The 24701-nt window shown below is 40.4% G+C and overlaps 1 protein-coding gene across 1 annotated transcript in view; it reads right to left on the reverse strand.

Moving 5' to 3' along the window:
• The window catches only part of MRAP2 (melanocortin 2 receptor accessory protein 2), a 91767-nt gene extending 83477 nt beyond the window's left edge, over positions 1 to 8290 (reverse strand). Inside the window, exon 1 of the mRNA XM_055433904.2 lies at positions 8173 to 8290. The gene's annotated coding sequence lies outside the window, so the exon portion shown is untranslated. The remainder of the gene's footprint in view (positions 1 to 8172) is intronic.
• Between the last annotated feature and the right edge of the window lie 16411 nt (positions 8291 to 24701).

The following is a 24701-nucleotide window of genomic DNA, read 5'->3' on the forward strand; positions in this document are numbered from 1 at the left end:
ATGCAGAGTACATCATGAGGAACGCTGGGCTGGAAGAAGCACAAGCTGGAATCAAGATTGCCGGGAGAAATATCAATAACCTTAGATATGCAGATGACACCACCTTTATGGCAGAAAGTGGAGAGGAACTAAAAAGCCTCTTGATGAAAGTGAAAGAGGAGAGTGAAAAGGTTGGCTTGAAACTCAACATTCAGAAAACTAAGATCATGGCATCTGGTCCCATCACTTCATGGAAAATAGATGGGAAAACAGTGGAAACAGTGTCAGACTTTGTTTTTTTGGGCTCCAAAATCACTGTGGATGCTGACTGCAGCCATGAAATTAAAAGACGTTTACTCCTTGGAAGGAAAGTTATGACCAACCTAGATAGTATATTAAAAAGCAGAGACATTACTTTGCCAACAAAGGTCCATCTAGTCAAGGCTATGGTTTTTCCCATGGTCATGTATGGATATGAGAGTTGGACTGTGAAGAAAGCTGAGCGCCAAAGAATTGATGCTTTTGAACTGTGGTGCTGGAGAAGACTCTTGAGAGTCCCTTGGACTGCAAGGAGATCCAACCAGTCCATTCTAAAGGAGATCAATCCTGGGTGTTCATTGGAAGAACTGATGCTAAAGCTGAAGCTCCAATACTTTGGCCACCTCATGCAAAGAGTTGACTCACTGGAAAAGACTCTGATGCTGGGAGGGATTGGGGGCAGGAGGAGAAGGGGGCAACAGAGAATGAGATGGCTGGATGGCATCACCGACTCGATGGACATGAGTTTGAGTGAACTCTGGGAATTGGTGATGGACAGGGAGGCCTGACATGCTGTGATTCATGGGGTCACAAAGAGTCGGACACGACTGAGCGACTGAACTGAACTGAACTGAAATAACATAATTAAGAGAGAATTAATAAAAATGCAATACCTAGAAAATAGAAAATACATCTCCTTTTCAAGCACCCATAGTACGGTCAACTAAAACTGACCAGACAGGTATACAAATAAAATCTCAATAAATTCTTTATGATAGTGAGTTTTGCCATCCAAGAAAATGAATGTCTTTCCATTTGTCCAAGTCCATTTTGTCCTTCATAAATATCTTGTCATTTACTTCACATAGGTCTTTGGTTAATTATTGATACACTTATCTCTTGATATTTTACCTTATTCATCACTATTGTTAATAGACTTATTCCATTAAGTTGTTATATTAACTGTATATATGGGTATACAGAGAAATATATGTGTGTGTGAATATATATACATTTATTAATGTTTAGTGTTATACTATGCTCTTTTGGGCTTCCCTGGTAGCCCAGGTGGTAAAGAATCCGCCTACAATGCAGGAGATCTGAACTCAATTCCTAGGTCGGGAAGATTCTCTGGAGAAGGGAATGGCAACCCACTCCAGTATTCTTACCTGGAGAATCCCAAGGATAGTGGAGCCTGGAGGGCTACAGTCCATGGGGTTGCAAAGAGTTGGACATGACTGAGCTATTAACATGATCCTTTACTGAACTGTAGATTTTTCAGCTGATTTTTACTGCCAAACACCCAGTAACTTCAGTCAATTTCCCAGTAGCCCTGTAGTCCTGAGAAGGATGGCCGGAAGGGGAATCAGGAAGTTCCTGCAAAGACTCAGAGCAGCTGATGGCCACTCATCTGCCTCCACTGCTGGAAGAGAACATGATTTCTGCTTTCTTTCCACCTTCTAAAATCTTATGAGTTTTATTCATTCCACTCCAGTATTCTTGCCTGAAGAATCCCATAAACAGAGGAGCCTGGTGGGCTACGGTCCATAGGCTCGCAAAGAGTCAGGCACAACTGAAGCAATTTAGCACACACTAACACACCAAAATTACGATTACATATATATATATATTTCACTTCACATAGAAATTGCACTTCAAAAAACTTATCCTCTACATATATTGACACGTGTGAAATTTAAATAGCAAACACATGCATACAACCTAGCTGTCCATCAGTGGGAAATGAAGTGAAGTCACTCAGTCGTGTCCTACTCTTTGTGACCCCATGGACTGTAGCCTACCAACCTCCTCTGTCCATGGGATTTTCCAGGCAAGAGTACTGAAGTGGGTTGCCATTTCCTTCTCCAGGAGATCTTCTCGACCCAGGAATTAAACCCAGGTCTCCCACATGGTAGGCAGACACTTTACCATCTGAGCCACCAGGGAAGTTTAAAAATTATAGTATAGTCATTCAATGGATTATTGTGCATCTTAAAAAGAATGAAGAAAAACTTTGTGAACTACTTTAGAAATAGTTTCAAGACATTCAGTTCAGTTCAGTTCAGTCGTTCAGTCGTGTCAGACTCTTTGCGACCCCATGAATCACAGCATGCCAGGCCTCCCTATCCATCACCAACTCCCGGAGTTCACTCAAACTCATGTCCACAGAGTCAGTGATGCCATCCAGCCATCTCATTCTCTGTTGTCCCCTTCTCCTCCCGCCCCCAATCCTTTCCCAGCATCAGAGTCTTTTCTAGTGAGTCAACTCTTCGCATGAGGTGGCCAAAGTATTGCAGTTTCAGCTTTAGCATCAGTCCTTCCAATGAACACCCAGGATTGATCTCCTTTAGAATGGACTGGTTGGATCTCCTTGCAGTCCAAAAAACTCTCAAGAGTCTTCTCCAGCACCACAGTTCAAAAGCATCAATTCTTCGGCGATCAGCCTTCTTCACAGAAATTAAGTGACCAAATTAAAGTGCAGAACTTTATGAAGAGAAATCTAACCTTTGTTTTTAAATAAAGGAAAAATCACATATTTTTCCACAGGCTTTTATATGCTAAAAATCCTGGGAAGGCAAATAGGAAACTAACAACAGAGGTTATCTTTGGGAGAGGACAATGGGCAGATGGAGGATAGGATGGGAAAGATATAATACTATTTGGGGATTTATGTTTGAATTATTTAAATGCATTGCCTAGTCAAAAATAAATAAATGAGTTTTTAATGATGAAGCCTGGAGGAATAAAAGAACTTGGCAGAAGTTCAGTGGAACCCTATAAAGGCAGTTATCTAAAGACTTGAGAATAAGCTCCATGAGGAGTGAGTCTGATTCAGCCTAGAAAAGGGAAAACTGGGAGGTGACAGAGCAGAACTTCTGTGTAAAGATAGTTGTAGACCATTTGCCATCTTTCCTGAAGACATGAATGGTTGAGCTTGAATATCTAAATCAGACTGTGAAAACAGGACTAGGTTATCAAAAGCATATACAGACTGAAGCCGACCAGCCTTGAGATACTGAGCTCTCAATTCACTTGCTTAAACACCCTGCACTGGCTTTTTGTTCAATTACTTTACAACAGGGAGCAAAGCCCTTCATAATCCACACCAGGATACCTTTTAAACTGGGCCCACTGCTAGACACCTGCTGTTCTCTCTCTACATGATACACTCTCGTCTCTGGCCTGGTTTTAACTTCCTGTTTTTAAAACTTCTTGTGCGTTTTCATGCCTCCATGCCTTTGCTGATGCTGATCTCACTTTTTGGAATATTTTTCTACTTATCTTCCTAAAGGGACCCTACTCATTCTTGAGACTGAAGAAGTAATGCCTTTGTGAAACCGTTTAAAGCCCTCCCTAATTATGGCATAATTCACCTGGTCTTCCTATGTCTTCTCCAGCTGAATGCCCATATCTCTGTTTTATTGTTCACTAAACTACATGGTGATTAGTGGAATAGAAGTTTGGTGTCCTGTTAAAATTGGCAGATACCAGATGTTATATTTTTATCCTTAGAAATCAGTATAGTGGCCCATAGTTAGCACAGTCCCTGGTCTTAAATCATGCTTACTATACGGAGGGTGAGGTATAAAACATGTAATTGGGAATAAGAAAATTTAGGCACTATTCTGTGCTTATACATTTCAAACACTTTGATAGAATGATTACTAGTCTGCTCTCTTATGTTTACAACTTCAGGGACAAATTCCAAGGCAATCTGTAGGATGTACTAAACAGACTCTTGAGTACACCGGGATATATTCATTTCAAAAGAAACACAGTGGGTTTGCCACCAATGCATTTGTACAATGGGGAATATCAAAGTGCTCTGAAAGTGAAATGGTACCGGTTTTCTTCATACATGAATAAAATGATCCTTTAGGTGTGTATTTTCTGAGACTGTTGTATTTAAAACTTCCAAACTTAATGTTCCACTAATTTATTTCAGCATTTTAGTTCTTTTCCTTAAGGAGAAAAAGAAGAGAAGCCCACAAAAGCTTCTACCTGACGCTACCAACACCCACCTCTCCACATCTCCCATGACACAGTAAACAGAAATAGGACCTCTTTAAGAGGACTTTGTTTTAGAAATGGGTCTCTTACATGTCAGAAAATACATTTTAATTTATCAAAATGTTTCAATCAAAACAAATGGAAACAAATGGAAATTCCATCTCAGGCTCATATTTTATATCCAAAGTCTTGTTGAAACACCTGGGTCCCTATGAAATCATTTTATTTATCATACTGGAAAAGACTCTGATGCTGGGAAGGACTGGGGGCGGGAGGAGAAGGGGATGACAGAGAATGAGATGGCTGAATGGTATCACCGACTCTATGGACGTGATTTTGAGTGAACTCCGGGAGTTGGTGATGGACAGGGAGGCCTGGCGTGCTGTGATTCATAGGGTTGCAAAGAGTCGGACACGACTGAGTGACTGAACTGAACTGAGTAAATTATTCATAATTATAATATATGATCATATCATTTATGAGGAAATTGAATCAAACAGAAGCCTATGCCTTCTATCAGTCCAATTATATACAGACTCTACTCAAAAGAAGTGGAAACAAACTCCTGTAAGTTCGGCTGAGTTGGTCTGGATGTCCCATTCCATCACTGGGACCTCGGGCAAGTACTCAACCTCATTAAACCTCTGTTTCCTCCCCTCATAAAAAAGAAATAATAATTTTTAAAAAAGAAATAATAATAACAACATACCTTAAAGTGTTTCAAATTAGAAATGGGTTGCACATAGTACCTGGCATTTAATAAATTCTCAACAAGTTGTGCCCTTTTTTCTTTTCCTAAATCATAGTTCCATCTGTTTACCAGTATTTTCCTTGCCTTATTGTAGTTTTCTCAGTCTGGAGCACCTGTGCCCTCCCTCAACTTTACCCTGATAGGCAAACTCATCTTGGTCCTTAAATATCAATATCAGCGTCAACTCCCCTGAGAAAACTTCCTGATTTCCTCCAACTTTTTTAGGCCAGTTAGTCACCCTTGAATATTCTGCATACCTCTCTCATTACCCTTACTATACTGCTATGTAATATTTACGTACTTATCTATCTCCCCCACATTAGTGTAAATTCCCTGGAAAGAGAAACTGTGTCTTCATCTGTGATATCATAGTATATTTCTAAAAACACTAGTGTCTTTCCCATACCTGCATTTAGAAGGGAAATTAAAACAAAAGCTCTTAATGTGCTTTTATTCAGATGGCTGAAATGAAAGACGCTCTAGGTGTTAATGATATTTTGATGAGGAACTCAAGGGGAAATTTCCTATTAAGAGTGTTAATTGCTGAGTTGTGTCCAGCTCTTTGCAACACCATGGGCAGTAGCTTGCCAGGCTCCTCTGTCCATGAAATTCTCCAGGGAAGAATACTGAAGTGGGTAGGCATTCCCTTCTCCAGGGGATCTTCCTGACTCAGGGATTGAATGCAAGTCTCCTGCATTGCAGGTAGATTCTTTACCATCTGAGCCACCAGGGAAGCCCTATTATGGCAAATATTTAAAATTTTCTTAGTCTTGAGTTAGTCATTACTCTTTTCAAAAAATAAAATAGTGGTACTTATAAAAAATTAATCAAAAGAATCTTAGGTTTTGAATCTAAAGTCTACTTTGCCATACAAATAAAACAAAATATACCTCTTCCAGAAGCAAATTTAAGTACAATATCAACAATATCCACAATGTGTGTTCAAAATGTTCCAAGTTCACAATAATATCTCAACAAATCTATAGATGAATAAAGAATGAATAAGAGACCCTCTGTTTTAGGTGAAGTTAAAGTTTAGGAAAAGGTTAAAAGGTTTCAATGAGTGTCTGTTAGAAGATTCTGTTTTTAATTCTCTGATAAACTGTGTTTGAGAGTAGAGTAGTGCTGGTTTCTGAACTGGGCTAGGAATATGTAAAAATCCTCAATATTTACTTCAAATTCCCCTTTACACACAAATATTTCATCAAGATCAACTTAACCCCTTATATATAGAATCTATAAAAAAATGATACAAATGAATTTACTTACAAAACAGAAAGAGACTCACAGACTTAGAAAATGAAATCATGGTTGTCAGTGGGAAGGCACAGTTACAGACTATGGGAAGGTCATGTACACACTGCTATATTTAAAATGGATAACCAACAAAAACCTATTGTATAGCACATGGAACTCTGCTCAACGTTATGTGTCAGCCTGAATGGGAGGGGTGCTTGGGGGAGAATGGATACATGTATATGTATGGCTGCATCCCTCACTGTTCACCTGAAACTATCACAGTATTGTTAATCAGCTATACCCCAATACAAACTGCTTTTGGTGTTAGAAAAAAAAAAAAGATGAACTTAATTAACAAAATTATTTTTCAAGATGGAAAACATCACTGTAGAAAGTGAAGCAATCATTTTTTGAAAGTTATATTCAAGCACTCAATTAGAATGAGAACAACACTTTGCTAATTAAGTTGGAGGCAATCTTACACTGGCTTCTCAGGTAGCTCAGAGGTAAAGAATACTCCTGCCAATACAGAGGATGCAAGACATGCGGGTTCGATCCCTAGGTTAGGAAGAGCCCCTGGAATAGGAAATGGCAATCCACTCCAATATTCTTGCCTGAGACATTCCAAGGACAGAGTCTGGCTATAGTCCTTGGGGTCTCAAAGACTCAGACACGACAAACATGCATACAAGTACAACCTTATACTAGGAGTCTGAAAGACTCAGACTCTTACTTTCTACGCTTTTGGCTCAGGACAGTATATCCAGATTTTGTTACTGATGGAATATGAAGAGGTACTCAACTTCAAAAGCCAAGAAACCAGGTTTCAAACCAAAAGTATGCACAAACCTACAATAATGTGTATAGTTTTAAACACAAGCAGAAGGAAAAAAAGATTTCTTATTTATAAGTACCCCCTTGTTTTCTAAGGAAGAAGAATTCTGGTAAGTGAAGGATTCCACCATAGGGAAGAGGTAAAATGGACCGAGCTCTGTAATATAAACCAGCTGCCCAAGCAGCCTCCTTTAAAATGTTCATTTCTCACCAATGCTCAAGGGAGGGGCACTTCATTGGAAAATGAGGACTCTGACTTCTGCTCCCAGAAAGTCATGGAGTGAGGACAATAGCTTTCCCCAGGACCCAGCCACATATGTCTCACAATTATTTGCATCTTTTGGTTGGGTTCAAAACCCCAAGTAGAGCAACTAATTTTACCACTGACAGAACTGAAAGAAAAAGATAAACTAACCCCAACCAACGTAGGGGTTAATATACACCCTGCTGTGATTTGCTCCTGATAGCCTATCAAAAACAGTGATGTTACTTGGAATCACACTTTAGAAATATAGCTGAATGTGCCATGAAGTCACAGTCTCAACTGGAACAGCTATACTGACAGCTGTAAATATTTCCCTTCGAAATCACAACAGTCCAATATAGGGTGTCTCTGTAGTAAGTCACCCTTCCTGGCTGATGAAATCAGTCACCATGGTAACAGGTGAGTGCAGCAAGAGGCAAAAAAATCATTTTCCATCCCCAGAAGGATTCCTTTCCCTTTTACAAAATAACTCCAACACTCAGACAAAGTAACAAAAAGAAAAAACCCTAACTGTGAACCCTAATTCTGTGAACACAGAATTCATAGGTACAGTCTTCTCCCTTGCTCCACTCAACCCATCTCCCTACACCACCCCATCACCTTATCCATACCAAAACAATACTTTTTTTTTTATTCAACTCTACCCTCACTACAACTCTCTCTTATCTATGGATTGATTTGATAGTCAATTCATAGTTCTTCCCAAATGTTGACAGGCAGCAGGAGCCAGGACAGACCCAGGAATGGCCCCAGTTTCCAGTTTATCCACTCTCCAAGTCCATTTACAAATACCTCCCCTGTGAAGGTGCATGCATCCCCTTCCTTCCCAAATGACCTACCTTCCCAAGGCCCTCATTTCATCTCAAGGTGGGGCCACTTTCCCCCAGGCCCAGACTTCTCATGCTGGTCCCAGACTTGTCACTTCTGGTCTTCAGGCCCCATCAGCTGCTACATTCTTCAGATACTTCTTTGTTGTTTTGCTGGACTTCTTCTCTTCCTCCACCCTCCCCAGCAACTTCCCAAATATGGGAACTTCACTGACTTCCACTTCCCATGCTAACCTCTCTCTTGGCATCAGCTTCTGTCTCTCTGACCTGTTTCCAAACCTTTGTATTGCAATGTTAGAAGTCCAAAAACACTTTTCTTAGCTGCAAAAAAACAGAGACATCCTTGAAGAGTCAGACCTGCCTTTGTTGAGGAAATGATCTGAATCAGAATCAGTTGCTTTTGGTTAGGAAGGGCCTGAAACGGGGTGGACTGCTGTGGGTGAGGTGAGGGGAAGAGTTTGTTACTCAGAGAAGGAAGGATGGGGATGCCAGCGAGATGACAGAGGCTTTGCACCCTAAACTTTAGGGAAGGATCAAAGTTATAAAACGCCTGGTGAAAGTAGATTTTGGTTTTGTTCATTTTGTGGGGTTGGTGTGTGTGTGTGGCAAACTGGTGAAGGTGCTTTACTTGTCATCCGGTTGACATGACAGGATTTACGCAGGCACTTTGCCTCCCTGAAGCAGACAGACAGCTGATGAAAAAATGATGAATATATGACTTGTAAGAAATTCTCAAAACCATAGAATGGCTCTGAATTCTCATTTGTCATGTTTGACTCTCTGAAGGGGGCCCTGGCTGATGCCTAGCATACATTTTTAGTAGGCTTATGTAACTTTATAACCTGCCTTTAACACTTTCTGGCCCAAGGGAGAGCATAAAAATAAATAAAAATTGTAAAATGTGAATAGGACACTTTACACACTGTGATTATAACCTTTATGAAAACTATTTATATGCAGGGGGCATGGGTTTGATCTATGGTCAGGAAGCTAGGATTCCACAAGCCACATAGTGGGGCCAAAAAAGTAAAAAAAGAAGAAAAAGTTAAAAAAAATTAAGTAAAAAAATAAGATAATTAATTTAAATAAAAAGTAAATTTGAATTAAAAAATACACAAAGATCAACAGTTTGATAGTGGAATTACTGGTAACTCTTTTTCAAATGTTCTGTGATACAGTTATATTAGTTTTACATTTTAAATAGGTAATTATGATGGCTAAATAGTAATATGAGGAACTGTTCATGATAGTATATTAAGTTTAAAAAACAGAATAAAATAGTGCTCTGGTACATCTGCAATAATGTAAAATAAAAACCCAATATAGTTAGTTACCCTCCACTCTTTTTGAAAGTTCACTTTTATACCACTTCATTTTTATGAAAGGCTCACATTAGCACCTGCTTTCTCTAGTGGAAAGAAATCCTAAAAGGATTCTTGTTTTTACGAAAAAAAAAGGTGAAAAACAAAAAGAATGTTCAGCATTTGTTTGCAGTGAGCTGTTAGAGGCCATGTGTACCCTGAGCAGAGACAGTAGCACCACCAAGCTCTTTCCTTGGTACTACGGTCAGCATCTCAGTACCAGGTTGCCTTAGCTTTAACTGTGTCTCTGAGCAAGTGTGCCTGCTCAGTTGTGTCTGACTCTGCACATCCATGGACTGTAGCCTGCCAGGCTCCTCTGTCCATGGGATCTTCCAGGTAAGAATACTACAGTGAGTTGCTATTTCCTCCTTCAGGGGATCTTTCTGATGCAGGGATCAAACCCCATTTTATGCATTGATGGCTGGCTCTTTACCGTTGAACCACATGGGAAGCAGGTGTCTGTGAGCATCTACACTTTAATTTCAATTTCTTTTGTGCACCCCTTAGCTGGATTGTGTCCCTGGGCAATTGCTTCTTCACTTCACACCATGGTGATTTACAAAAAGTTTCCTAGGAACACTCTACTTTGGATATGGAAGAAATCCAGTATGTAAACAAGGGGTGGAAATGTGTTAAAAATGGTCCCAGTTTGATTCTTTTCAATTAATTTTTATTGGAGTAGAGTTGTTTTCCCTGGAGGAGGGCATGGCAACCCACTCCAGTATTCTTGCCTGGAGAATCCCCATGGACAGAAGAGCCTGGTGGGCTACAGTCCATGGGGTCATGACTGAGCGACTAAGCACATAGCCATTTTATAATGTTGTGTAGTTTCTGCTGTACAACAAAGTGAATCAGTTATATGTGTGTGTGTGTGTATATATATATATATATATACCCCCTCTTTTTTTGATTTCCTGCCCATTTAGGTCACCACAGAGCATTGAATAGAATCCCTGTGCTATAAAGTAGGTTCTCATTAGTTATCTATTTTATACATCATAGGACTTCCCTGGTGGCTCAGGCGGTAAAGCGTCTGCCTACAATGTGGGAGACCCGGGTTCGATCCCTGGGTCAGGAAGATCCTCTGGAGAAGGAAATGGAAACCCACTCCAGTACTCTTCCCTGGAAAATTCCATGGACAGAGGAGCATGGTACGCTTCAGTCCATGGGGTTGCAAAGAGTCAGACATGACTGAGCAACTTCACTCTCTCTCACTTATACATCATAGCATATATATGTCAATCCCAATCTCCTAATCCATCCCACTCCCCACTTCCAACCTTTCCCCTTTGGTGTCTATAAGTTTGTTCTCTATATTTGTCTCTATTTCTGCTTTGCAAACAAGTTCATCTGTACCATTTTTCTAGAATCCGTATATAAGCGATACTAAACTTCACTCTGTCACACAGAATGAAGTAAGTCAGAAAGGTCCAGTGTGATTTTTATGGGAGGCAGACTCTGTGACGGAGTTGACTTCAAGTTGCTTTTTTAGGGAGCCCTTAGTATCAAGACTTGTGGGAAAGAAGAATTAGAAGGGAGGAGGGCAGGGAGAAGTCTAGCTTCCCTGGTCCCTCAGAGTTGTCCCTGTTGGGTCAGAATCTCTGTTCTGCATGGTCCCCACCCTCAGTCACAGGATGCGGGCCACTCCAGGGAGGGGTGGCCTCAGGAGAAACAGTTCTCTGCTGCAGGGACTCCACCTGAAGGCTGTCTGCTGACAACACTCTTCGCAGCTGAGCCCACAATTCCTTCCTTGATGCAAGCTGAGTCACACATGTCCATATTCAGTACAAAAATGAGAACATTTGGTATGAAATGGCAGGATACAGTGTCATTCAAAAGCCTTTGTGTGTGTAAAAATCCCTTTAAATATTGCTGCATCAAATTTTTATTGCTATAGAACTGTACTTTTAATAGTACCCATCTCATAGTACTGCCATGAGAATTAAGATGACAAATGTAAAGCACAAGGCCTGGCCCAAAGTTCTCAATATTATTTATGGTTATTTGTTTTTCATTTTTCCTAACTTAAGCCATATATATATATATATACTGGGATGAACTAGTCTTCTCCTTTGCCTTCTTTGTGTCATGAGTCAGGATCAAGCTACACTTTTTTGAATCTGTCCCTTCTCTTTCTGCTTCCCAGCATTAAAAATGACATAAGGAATTTGGGATTAATATATACACACATAAAAAAGTGATAACCAACAAGCAAGGCCCTACTGTACAATGCAGGGAACTATATTCAATGCTCTGTAGTAACTTATAAGGGAAAAGAATCTGAAAAAGTATATGTGTGTGTGTATATATATACAAATATATTTGTAGGTATAACTAAATCACTTTGTTGTATATCTTTACTCATATATATATGAATACATTTATTATATGTTTTCATATATATGTATGGGCTTTCCTGGTGGCTCAGTGGTAAAGAATCTGCCTGTCAATGCAGGAGACTCAATCCCTGGGTTGGGAAGATACCCTGGAGAAGGAAATGACAATCCATTCCAGTATTTTTGCCTGGGAAATCCCATGAACAGAGGAACTTGGCAAGCTATAGTCCATGGGGTTGCAAAAGAGTCAGACATGACTTGGCGACTAAACAACATATAGTATATATTGATATATATATATGAATATATTGTATATATCCATATATATGAATATATATATATGTATGTATAACTGGATCACTTTGCTATACACCTGAAACTAACACAGCACTATAAATCAACTATACTTCAGTGAAAAAAAATTTTTTTAATTTAAAAATAAAATGATGTAAAAATGTGGTGCTGGAGTCACACCAGCCTTCTTACAAGCATTTGATGACAGACAAGAGGGACAGACCCACACTCTAAGGTTGGTGAAGCAGAAGAACGCATAAATAAGTAAATAATCCATGTCTTTAACATCATTTTTGAGATAACAAGCAATCCTGAGTTGTTTCACTCAGTAAACAAAAATATATATCCTCATGATATTTAAGCTACTAATACTTGCACTTTATTACTTGCAGCTAAAAATATTTCTAGCTAATACATAGGGCAGAGGGATAGATGGAAGATTGGGAGGAAGAAACACATAAGGTTTACAAGCTGGCTTGAGTTCTGGTAAGTTGGGAGAGTTGTGTGAATACAGGAACTTTATAAATAGAACTTCATGATGAGATCTCTTCCGACTGTGTCTGCTTCAAATTGATCCAAGGTTTAATTTTCTGAATACCTCCCTTCTCCTGACACAGAACAAATTAAGCCCCCCTTTGCCTCTAGGCTATGTGGAGCAGGTGTGTGCAGAAAGAAAGGGTGCTAATGAGATTTTCTGTTCTTGGTGGAGACCATTGTGACCATTAAAAAACAAATGAAAAACTGCTTCATTCAGACATAGATTCCTAGAACTTTAGTAAGAAGACCTGCATTCTGACAGTTTGCAACATTACATATAATTTTAAGCTATTCATCCTCTTTATTATTCATCAGCATGGAGTTATGGAAAGACATCTCCATCCTCAGGAGGCTGTGTGCACACGGTTCTGCTAGTGACTGCCTGTGGACCTTGGGGGAAGAAATTCAGGAGCTAGGAATTTAACTCACTTGCCAGAATTCCCCCAGTAAATGAGGAATGGAGAGAGGAATAGATTTTAGTGCTTCCCCAATTTTTATTCTTCATTCTAACTCTCTAAATGATGCTGCTTATCAGAGGCAGATTTCAAGCTTCTATACTGTCATAGATGAAAGAGACAGCTAGGAAATAAAACCTCCTTGAATGATTAATTTAAATGAGTTTCAAGAACTGTAGAGTTTGGAACTGGTACATTATGAAAAATAAAACTGACTTTCTGGGTTGACTTTTAAGAAAATAGAGTGAATCCATTTTCAAGGGAGATGGACGAAATGACCCCAGCCCAGGCCCATGGATCCCACACACTCATAGCACACTTGGAAATGTCAGTTATTTAGCAAGATGCTCCCCCACATTTGTGACACACTGGGTTATCTGTATGCCATAACTTCTGTTTTGTTTTGGCTCTTAATTTTGTGTGGGTGACCATACACTTGTTGCAATGAAATGATTTCTCAGGGCATGGTGGAGGCTCACAGGATTAGCAGAATAGTTGCCTGCTCCTCTCTGTTGGGCTGTGCTTCTCTTCCAGCCTTCCACACTCCACAGCTCAGACATTCTGTCAAATCTTTCCAGACCTGTCTTTCAACTGCTTACAAGATTGTGTGTTTATCTTTGACTTCTCAAGTGCTGCACAATCAAATTGACACACATAGGGACTTCCCTGATGGTCCAGTGGCTGAGAATCCACCTTACAATGCAGGGTTGCAGGTTTGATCCCTGGTCAGAGAACTAAGATCCCACATGCTGCAGGGCAACCAAGCCCATGTGCCACAACTGCTGAAGCCCATGTGCTGAGAGCTCCACAGCTAGAGAAAGCCCACAGGCAGCAATGAAGACCCAGTGCAACCAAAGAAGAGAAAGTTGACACATGTAATGTCCATGTAGCCTGCCTCTACTAAGACAGTCTGTCTGCTGCTTCTCTCAGCACATTAGATGAATCCAGAACCCTGAGGAGGGACACTGGGGCAGCTGGTAACTTCAGCACTACAGAGCCTCACTGTGACCTGAGTGCTTCTACCATCAGGCCAGCTCTCAGCTCCTTTGTTCTTGTTCCCCTTGGGCCCTCTGATCATAAGCAATGCCTCAGCAGTTCTCAGCATCATACACAAGTTAAGCAAGTACATTCTCACCTTGAGGATGCTTCAGTTCAGTTCAGTTCAGTTGCTCAGTCGTGTCCGACTCTCCCCAACCCCATGAATCACAGCACGCCAGGCCTCCCTGTCCATCACCAACTCCCGGAGTTCACTCAAACTCATGTCCACAGAGTCGGTGATGCCATCCAGCCATCTCATTCTCTGTTGTCCCCTTCTCCTCCCGCCCCCAACCTTTCCCAGCATCAGAGTCTTTTCCAGTGAGTCAACTTGTCACATGAGGTGGCCAAAGTATTGCAGTTTCAGCTTTAGCATCAGTCCTTCCAATGAACACCCAGGATTGATCTCCTTTAGAATGGACTGGTTGGATCTCCTTGCAGTACAAGGGACTCTCAAGAGTCTTCTCCAAGGATGCTTGCTGCTGCTGCTGCTGCTAAGTCACTTCAGTTGTGTCCGACTCTGTGTGACCCCATAGACGGCAGCCCACCAGGCTCCCCTGTCCCTGGGATTCTCCAGGCAAGAACACTGGAGTGGGTTGCCATTTCCTCCTCCAATGTGTGAAAGTGAAAAGTGAAAGTGAAGTCGCTCAGTCATGTCTGACTCGGAGCAACCCCATGGACTGCAGTCTACCAGGCTCCTCCGTCCATGGGATTTTCTAGGCAAGAATACTGGAGTGGCTTGCCATTGCCTTCTCCACCAAGGATGCTTACAAGGCAGTAAATCAGACTGGGTGATCTGAGTAGATAAAAAGGCCTCTATAAGCACAGCCATGCAAATCCTGAATACACACATCAAGGGCATAATCTTCAGCTGCTCAGTCATGTCTGACTCTCTGCGACCCTGTGGACTGCATAATGGATGGTTACTTTTTAACCTCAAGGCAAAGAACTTGGCACAGAAAGGACCAATTTTAATCTGTGAGATCAAACATTAGTTAGCAAAGTGATTCCCTCTAATTCATGTATTCCATGAACTGGTACAGAAGTAAAGGTATAGGATATTTCCTCCGGATAACAGACTCTTCTTAGAGTTCTCTGTTTAGTCTAAATGGAGGTGAGACAATGTTGGGCAGTGCTTCCCATGTGTGGGCTGAGAGTCCTTTTCCTCATATATCACCAGGGTGGCTTCTTTAAAATGTAATTTTGTAGACTCCATCCAAGAGTTAAATCAGAATCTCTGGCAGGGGGGGATGCTAGGAGTGTGCACTTTAATCAGTTCCCCAAATTTGAGACCCACCCAAGTAGAGACAGGGCTTCCCCTGTGGCACTAGTGGTAAAGAACTTGCCTGCCAGTACAGAAGATGGAAGAGACTCAGGTTCGATTCCTGGGTTGGGAAGATCCCCTGGAGAAGGGATGGCAACCTACTCCAGTATTCATGCCTAAGAAATCCTATGGCCAGAGGAGCATGGTGGACTACAGTTCATAGAGTCACAAAGAGTCGAACATAACCGAAGCAACTTTGCACGCATGTTGAGAATATGGAGTTTGACTAACATATCAGTGTTTCCCAAATGTGCCTGGAGCCCCGAGGTCCTTTTCGAACAGACTCCCAGACCCCTTCCCTGGGAGGTGCAGGTTCAGTAGGTCAGGGGCAGGGCCCTGGAATCCATACATTTTATGTGTCCCAAGTGACTCTGGTGGGACAAGTTTGGGGAACTCTGAATAGGAGAAAATTGCAAGGCACATCACAGTTAAATTGTAATAGTAAAACTGACAGTTATTACATCCTTCCCACTAAACACTGCTGAATGTTTTCCAGTGTTTGCTTACCTTGAAACAATCTTAGCAGATCAGTGATCATTATTTTATGGAGGAAGGGAATGAAACTAAGCAAAGTAATTTGAGGTCATACAGCTCGTAAGTACTGAACTCAAGTCCTAGAAGCTAAGAGTCCCTGCTCCTTCCCAGGCTGTCTCTCTCTTTACACACCAGACAAACACCAGAACAGTTTCTTCTCTCCTTTACTACACCAGAGAGTGTCTCTTCTATGTGGTTTTATAGCGTTTTGAAATAGGACTTAGCACTCAAGGTAATAAAATACATTCCTCTTCATTTTATAAAATGTTTTGCTAATAGGCATCTTATTTTTAGGGTTTCATTTTGAAAACTGTTTGCCTGATGTTCACACGTTTTATGCTAGATTCACTTCTTTATGAGGACACCTGAAGCTTCACCTCATCAGCTTCTCCCCCAGTGACCTTGTAGAATTCGCCTCTATGTCACAGCTGAGAACTCAGAATTATCTATTGCTGCCAAGAGGCTAGAGTGAACATCACAGAGGCTCTCTCTGAGCAGCTGCAACAAATATGCTTCGGTCTTAGGTGTTCTTAATCTTTTTTTTAAACTATGTGTATTGTTCACATGGAAATTCCAGGTCAGGCTGAACTCCTGAGCTTGTAAACTAATTTTGAAATTTGCTGAAGAAAGTTTGTTTTAAAAAAAAAAATAAACCTTCAGAAAACTACTTCCTGTGCACACATGTTGTCATATTGCTTGGGGCTCTGGTATTTCAAAGAAAGGGTTGTGTCAGGGTTAAGGAAGAAGATCAGGTGGGGGGAGGGAGAAGGAGATGAGATGGTCTTATCCTAAATTGCTGTTGCTGCTAATGGATATTATATGTAATTTCTCATTCAGATTCAAAGGTGGGAAGAAGAACTTGATGGCAGGCAGCCCACGTCTGACTTTGAATGTGGCCAGTGTCCTGAAGGATTTTATGGTTCTCTGAGCAACAGAGCAATGGACCATGAGTAATTCAAATGCACAGGAAAAACAAATCAGGAGTTATTCTTAAAAAGTAATTGCATTTTTTCATATATTGTGTTATTGAACTGGAAAAATTAATATTGTTAAAATGGCCATACTACCCAAGGCAATCTACATATTCAATGCAATTCCTATCAAATTATCAATTGCATTTTTTCACAGAACTAGAACATTTTTTACCTTTTTATGGAAACACAAAAGACCTCAAATAGGCAAAACAGTCTTGAGAAATAACACAGCTAAAGAAATCACGTGGCCTTACTTCAGACTACACTACAAAGTTACAGTAATCAAAACAGTATGGTGTTGGTGCAAAAACAGACCCATATATCAATGGAACAGGATAAAGAGCCCGGAAATAAACCCACACACTTATGTTCAATTCATCTATGACTAATTAGGCAAGAATATAAAGTGGAGAAAAGACAGTCTCTTCAATAAGTGGTACTGGGAAAACTGGCCAGCATGTAAAAGGATGAAATTAGAATATACTCTAATGCCAGATACAAAAGTAAATTAAAAATGGATTAAAGATCTAAATGCAAGATCAGATACTATAAAACTAGAGAAAAACATAGATATAATATGCTTTCACATAAATTGCAAAAATTTTTTTTGACTCATTTCTTAGAGTAATGGAATAAATAAATGGAACCTAGAAGACTCTTGAGAGTCCCTTGGACTGCAAGGAGATCCAACCAGTCCATTTAAAGGAGATCAGTCCTGGGTGTTCATTGGAAGGACTGATGCTAAAGCTGAAACTGCAATACTTTGGCTACCTCATGCGATGAGTTGACTCACTGGAAAAGACTCTGATGCTGGGAGGGATGGGGGCAGGAGGAGAAGGGGATGACAGAGAATGAGATGGCTGGATGGCATCATCGATTCGATGGACATGAGTTTGAGTGAACCCCGGGAGCTGGTGATGGACAGGGAGGCCTGGCATGCTGTGATTCATGGGATCACAAAGAGTCAGACAGGATTGAGTGACTGAACTGAACTGCATTGAATAAAACTTAAATCCTTTTGCACAGCAAAGGAAACCATAAACAAAACAAAAAGACAATTTATGCAATGGGAAAAAATATTTGCAAACAATGTGACCAACAAAGGATTTGTTTCGAAAATATGCAAACAGATCATACAGTTCAATATCAAAAAACAAAAAGCCCAATCAAAAAATGGGCAGAGGACCTAAACAGACATTTCTCCAAAGAAGAAAGATGGCTAACAGGCACATGGAAAGATGCTCACTATTGCTAATTAATAGAGAAATGCAAATCAAGACTACAATAAGGTACCACTTCACACCAATCAGAATGTCCATCATTAAAAAGCCTTCAAATAATAAATGCTGGGGAGGGTGTGGAGAAAAGGAATCCTCCTATACTGTTGGTGGGAATGTAAATTGGTATAGCTGCATGGAGAAGAGTATGAAGTTTTCTTAAAAAACTGAAAACAAAATTACCATGTGATCCAGAAATGCCACTTCTGGGCATATAGTTGGAAAAGATGAAAGATCTAATTTGAAAAGATACATGCACCCCAATGTTCACAGCAGCATTATTTACAGTAGCTAAGACATGGAAACAATATATATAAATATATAATATATAATGAAATATTATTCAGCCATTAAAGAATGAAATAATGCCATTTGTAGCAACACGGATGGACCTAGAGATTATTACATTAAGTAAGTCAGAGAAAGACAAATATCATATGATATCACTCATAAGTGAAATCTACACTTGATCCTAGCCAAAAGGCCAAGAAGTGATTATAAGTGAAATCTAAAATAATGATACAAATGAACTTATTTACAAAACAGAAACAGACTCACAGACATAGAAAACAAATTTATGTTTGCCAAAGAGGAGGGATAAATTAGGACTTTGGGATTAACAGATACACACTACTATTTGTATGTGAAATATATAAACAAGAGGGACCTACATTATGGCACAGGGAAATCTATTTGGTACCTTGTACTAACCTATAATGGAAATGTATATATATATATACTTTTTCAGATATATATATATATATATAAACTGAATACTGTACACTTGAAAATAACACACCATTGTAATTCAACTATACATTAAAAAAATAGTTTGTTTTGAAAAAAATTGTTTTAAGTTTTGAGATGTTGGGGGAAGAAAGTAATTACACTTTTATAACCAGATGAAAGGTTGGGGGTGGGAGGAGAAGGGGACGACAGAGAATGAGATGGCTGGATGGCATCACTGACTCTGTGGACATGGGTTTGAGTGAACTCCGGGAGTTGGTGATGGACAGGGAGGCCTGGCGTGCTGTGATTCATGGGGTCGCGGAGAGTCGGACACGACTGAGCGACTGAACTGAACTGGACTGAACCAGATGAAACGGTGGCCTGTTTAATTACTGAGAATGATTAAGGTAATACTCAGACCTGTATGATCAGAGTCCTCTTTGTTTTTTCTTTTAAAGATAATTTCAACAGCTTTCAGTTCAGTCGCTCAGTCGTGTCCGACTCTTTGCCACCCCATGAATCACAGCATGCCAGGCCTCCCTGTCCATCACCAACTCCCGGAGTTCACTCAAACTCATGTCCATAGAGTCAGTGATGCCATCCAGCCATCTCATCCTCTGTCGTCCCCGTCTCCTCCTGCCCCCAACCCTTACCAGCATCAGAGTCTTTTCCAGTGAGTCAGCTCTTCGCAAGAAGTGGCCAAAGTATTGCAGTTTCAGCTTTAGCATCAGTCCTTCCAATGAACACCCAGGATTGATCTCCTTTAGAATGGACTGGTTGGATCTCCTTGCAGTATGAGGGACTCTCAAGAGTCTTCTCCAGCACCACAGTTCAAAAGCATCAATTCTTCGGCGCTCAGCTTTCTTCACAGTCCAACTCTCACATCCATACATGACCACTGGAAAAACCATAGCCTTGACTAGACGGACCTTTAAGTACAATTGGCATAGAATACAGTGCTCATATATTTAGAGTACAATTTGATAAGTTTTGGCATAGGTATACACTGTGAACCATCACCACAAGCAAAATAGTGAACTACATACCACCAGCAAAAGATTCCTTTTGAGTTGTTTCCACATGGAATCATTATGAATAAAGCTTCAATGAATATTTGTTCACAAATTTTTGTGTGATATATGCTTTTATTTTTCTTAGGTAAATACTTAGGGGAGGAATGGTAGGGTCATTTAAAAATTAGATCTATTTTTTAAAAAACAACCTGACCTACTATATCCCAGGCCAATACACTGGCCACCTGATGCAAAGAGCCAACTCATTGGAAAAGACTCTGATGCTGGGAAAGATTGAGGGCAGGAGGAGAAGGGGACAGAGGATGAGATGGTTGGATGGCATCACCGACTCAGTGACATGAGTTTGAGCAAGCTCTGGGAGATGGTGAAGGAGAGTCTATGGGCTGTGGTTGCAAAGAGTCAGATACGACTGAATGACTGAACAACAAAAATTTTTTAAAAAAAACAACCTGATCTACTATATCTCAGGTCCCGAGTCACAGATGTTCTCTTAACAGGCACTCTGGAAACTGATTCATAACCGTATCTTGTCTCCCTTCAAGCAGGACATCCTGCCACACACAGGATTGCTGGTGGTGCCTCTGCTGACACCGCACACCAGTGAGTGATCATAGTCAGCTTTTTCAGGTTCATGGACTGGTAGTTATGTTATTCGTCAGCAAATGCAATACTTGGATCTCCTCAAATGCTCCTTGAAGACCACCCATTATTTCAAGGCTAATTTAGTGACTGACCTTTTCTCATGTACAAACAATATGGTGGACAAAGCTTGTGTATTTTAAGATATTTCTTATAAAATGACTGGACCCTGTCTCCAGCGCATAATAGCTCCAGGAGGTTTCTCAGCCCTTCAGGTGCTTATTAAAGACAATTTTTTCTTTCTTCCAACTCTGAAGAAAGACATTATCCTCATAAACTGTTCATCGGAAATTAAACACATCTAAACTCCAGGTTTAAATAAGAAAAAGAAAGGCTTGCAACTGATCCAATCTGAAGTGATTTGAAGGTTCAGCCAACATGATGTGACTAATTCAAATGAATAATAATGACCTGCTTTTCCTGAACAAACTGCAAACAATATTATGTGCTTTTAGGCAATAAGCATCCTCCAGTCCCTTTCCCAGTGTCTGAAAGAGTATAAACTAGAGAAGAAGATTTATTGATTCTTTTAGGCAGGATGACTTTTTCTAACTGCAAACAGCTCATAACATAAGCCAGAGATGTTTATTCCCAGTTGGAATTTGTCTTCCCTTCTTCCGTTTTGTTCCTCTAAGTAATTTCTGCTGAGAGAAATGCTCTTCTCGCCTTCTTCTGATGGTATTTTCTATTTATACACAGTGGACGTTTACCTTGTGAAACAGTCGTGTTTGAAAGTTGGCCCCTTTCACTTATCCTAGATGTGGAAAGTTTTGTTCTGTGGTTAGGCTAGTCCCTTTCAAGATGCATCCAGATATGACCCAACAGGGGAGGGAGAGACAGTCTGTCACCAGCCGGAACTTGGGTCCAGAGAGCTGCCCACTGGAGCAGGAAGGTAGTGAAAGGGCTCTGGAACTTGGAGATTCTCACCCCACCATAAATCTGATGAGCTTCTAAAAGTCAACTGAGCCCTACTGCACTTATCTTTTTAAAATTTATTTAATAAACATTTATAAAGAACTTACTGCAGCCAGGCATCACCTAATCGCTTACAAAGATTCATTCGTGAAATTCCCATCATTGCCTTGTGAGGGTGTGCTATGATTCCCACCTTACAGGGGAGGGAATGGAGGCACTGGCAGGTTAAGAAACTTGACCCCAAAGTCATCAGGTCAGGAGGCAGGAGAGTCAGACAATGGGTATCTGAGTCAACTCCCTTCATCTCTACCTGTGCTGCTACCAAGAAAAGCCAGATGTGGACAGTGGCTCTGGCAGCAATCCTGGTGCAGTCGGATGAAGGTGTGGGGAGGGGGCATGCAGGAGTCCAGGCTAAGGGAAGGTGTAAAGGAAGTCTGTGGGACCATAGGCACAGGACCCAGGCTCTCAGACCCACAGGTGGATGAGGAAGCACTGAACTGCAAGTGCAAGAGGTGGCACATTCATTCAAAGCCTCAGCTTTGCTTCTAGTTTGTCCTGTAGCTAAATCTGATCTTTTGATTAAGGACTCTATTTATTAATCCATTTGCACATTCATTCACTTCTATATTTGCTCAGTCAATCATTCAACAAGCATTTCAGTCCAGTTCAGTTCAGTTCAGTTCAGTCGGTCAGTCGTGTCCGACTCTCCGCAACCCCATGAATCACAGCACGCCAGGCCTCCCTGTCCATCACCAACTCCCGGAGTACACTCAAACTCATGTCCACAGAGTCGGTGATGCCATCCAGCCATCTCATTCTCTGTCGTCCCCTTCTCCTCCCGCCCCCAACCTTTCCCAGCATCAGAGTCTTTTCCAGTGAGTCAACTTGTTGCATGAGGTGGCCAAAGTATTGCAGTTTCAGCTTTAGCATCAGTCCTTCCAGTGAGCACCCAGGATTGATCTCCTTTAGAATGGACTGGTTGGATCTCCTTGCAGTATGAGGGACTCTCAAGAGTCTTCTCCAACACCATAGTTCAAAAGCATCAATTCTTTGGGAATCAGCTTTCTTCACACTCCAACTCTCACATCCATACATGACCACTGGAAAAACCATAGACGGACCTTTGTTGGCAAAGTAATGTCTCTGCTTTTTAATATACTATCAAGGTTGGTCATAACTTTCCTTCCAAGGAGTAAGCGTCTTTTAATTTCATGGCTGCAATCAGCATCTGCAGTGATTTTGGAGCCCAAAAAAATAAAGTCTGACACTGTTTCCACTGTTTTTCCATCTATTTCCCATGCATTTACTGAATGTGAATTGCCAGGATCTTCACTAAATGCCAAGTAGAAAACATAGCAATAAACCACAGACTGTACACTAATTTAAGATTTAATAATAATGACCTTCAGTTAAAAGAATCCGTGCTTAAGAAGCCCAGTGAATAATTTACATTTAGACTTATTTAAAAATGAGGCTCATTTAAATTGAAATAGAAAGGCCTAAGTTTGCCCATGACCCAACAGTGGTACACATTTAATGTGTATCCCAGTTATCGAACCATTTTGGTCAAATGAATCCATTTCCCCCACTTTGCTAAGCAGATATTAAAAAAGAAAGAAAGGGTAATAGGAGGTGAAAATATAAGTTTTGATTTCAAATTCACTAAAAAGAAAACAAAATAGGTACTATTGAACCAAACTTTCTTTCTGGCTGGCTTGTGGGATCTTAGTTCCCCAACCAGGGATTCACCTCAGCAGTGAAAGTGTAATCCTAACCACTGGAGATTCAGGGAATTCCCTGAACCACATATTTAAGTGCTAAATCAACATTATTGTTTCTATGAAGAATTTTATAAGGCATAGGTTAAATTTTATTTCCTTAGCAGAGTGTAGCTTTTTAATAAACAATGTAAATATAATAGGTAATTTCAATTAAGGCATTAATTAAATAAATTGGGCAAACTCGGATTTACTTCAGACCAGTGGTTCTCAAATGTTTTGGCCTCTTTTTTACACTCTTAAAAGATTGTTACCTCTTATATTTTCCTTTTTTTCTCTTCTTTGGTGGAAACATTTATATTCTCTTAAGAGATTTCAATTATATATGACTGTGTTACTAACTATAATCTGCATGTTTTACATTAGATCCTCAGACCTTATTCATCTTATACCTAAAAATTCATATCCTTTTCTCAGCCTTTTCTTAGTTTCCCCATCCCAACCTCTGCTAACCATTTTCTACTGTTTCTAGGAGTTCGACTTTGTATTTAGATTCCACACATAAGTGATTTCATGCAGTATTTGTATTTCTTTGTCTGGCTTATTTAACTTAGTATAATGCCCTCAAGTTCCAGCCACATTTTCCAAAAACAGCAGGATTTCCTTCTTTCTCATAGCCAAATAATATTCCATTGTACATATGGGGCTTCCCTGGTGGCTCAGTGGCAAAGAACCCACCTGCCAATGCAGGAAATTCAGGTTTGATCTCTGGGTGGGGAAGATACTCTCTAGAAGGAAATGGCAACCCACTCCCATATTCTTGGCTGGGAAATCCCATGGACAGAGAAGCCTGGCAGTCTACAGTCCATGGGCTCACAAAAGAGTCATAAAACACATCTTTATCTGCTGCCAGACACTTAGGTTGTTTTTATACCTTGGCTCTTGTGAATAATACTGAAATAAACATGAGAGTGCAGATACCTCTTCGAGATCCTGTTTTTGCTTCCTTTGAATATATATATATATACTCAAATGGGTTGCTGGGTCATATTTCTGTTTCTGATTTTTTGAGGACCCTCAATAATTTTTTCCACAATGGCTGTTCCAATTTTCATTTCCACCAGTAATGCACAGGGAAGCATTTAAATAGCCACATGAGAGAAGCATTTAAATAGCCTTTAAATAACTATGATAGCATCACCAACTCAATGGACATGAATTTGAGCAAACTCCAAGACACAGTGGAGAGAAGAGTATCTTGGCTTTTTATAGTCCATGGGGTCACAAAGAGTTGGAAGTGACTTAGTGGCTGAACAACAAAACAAATAAGTATGGATAACCTTGTTTGATACAATATCAAAATTCAACCACAATA

The sequence above is a fragment of the Moschus berezovskii genome, chromosome 10 (assembly GCF_049115385.1).
Source record: "Moschus berezovskii isolate FMDL1 chromosome 10, NW_MosBer_1.0, whole genome shotgun sequence".
NCBI classification, from domain to species: domain Eukaryota; kingdom Metazoa; phylum Chordata; class Mammalia; order Artiodactyla; family Moschidae; genus Moschus; species Moschus berezovskii.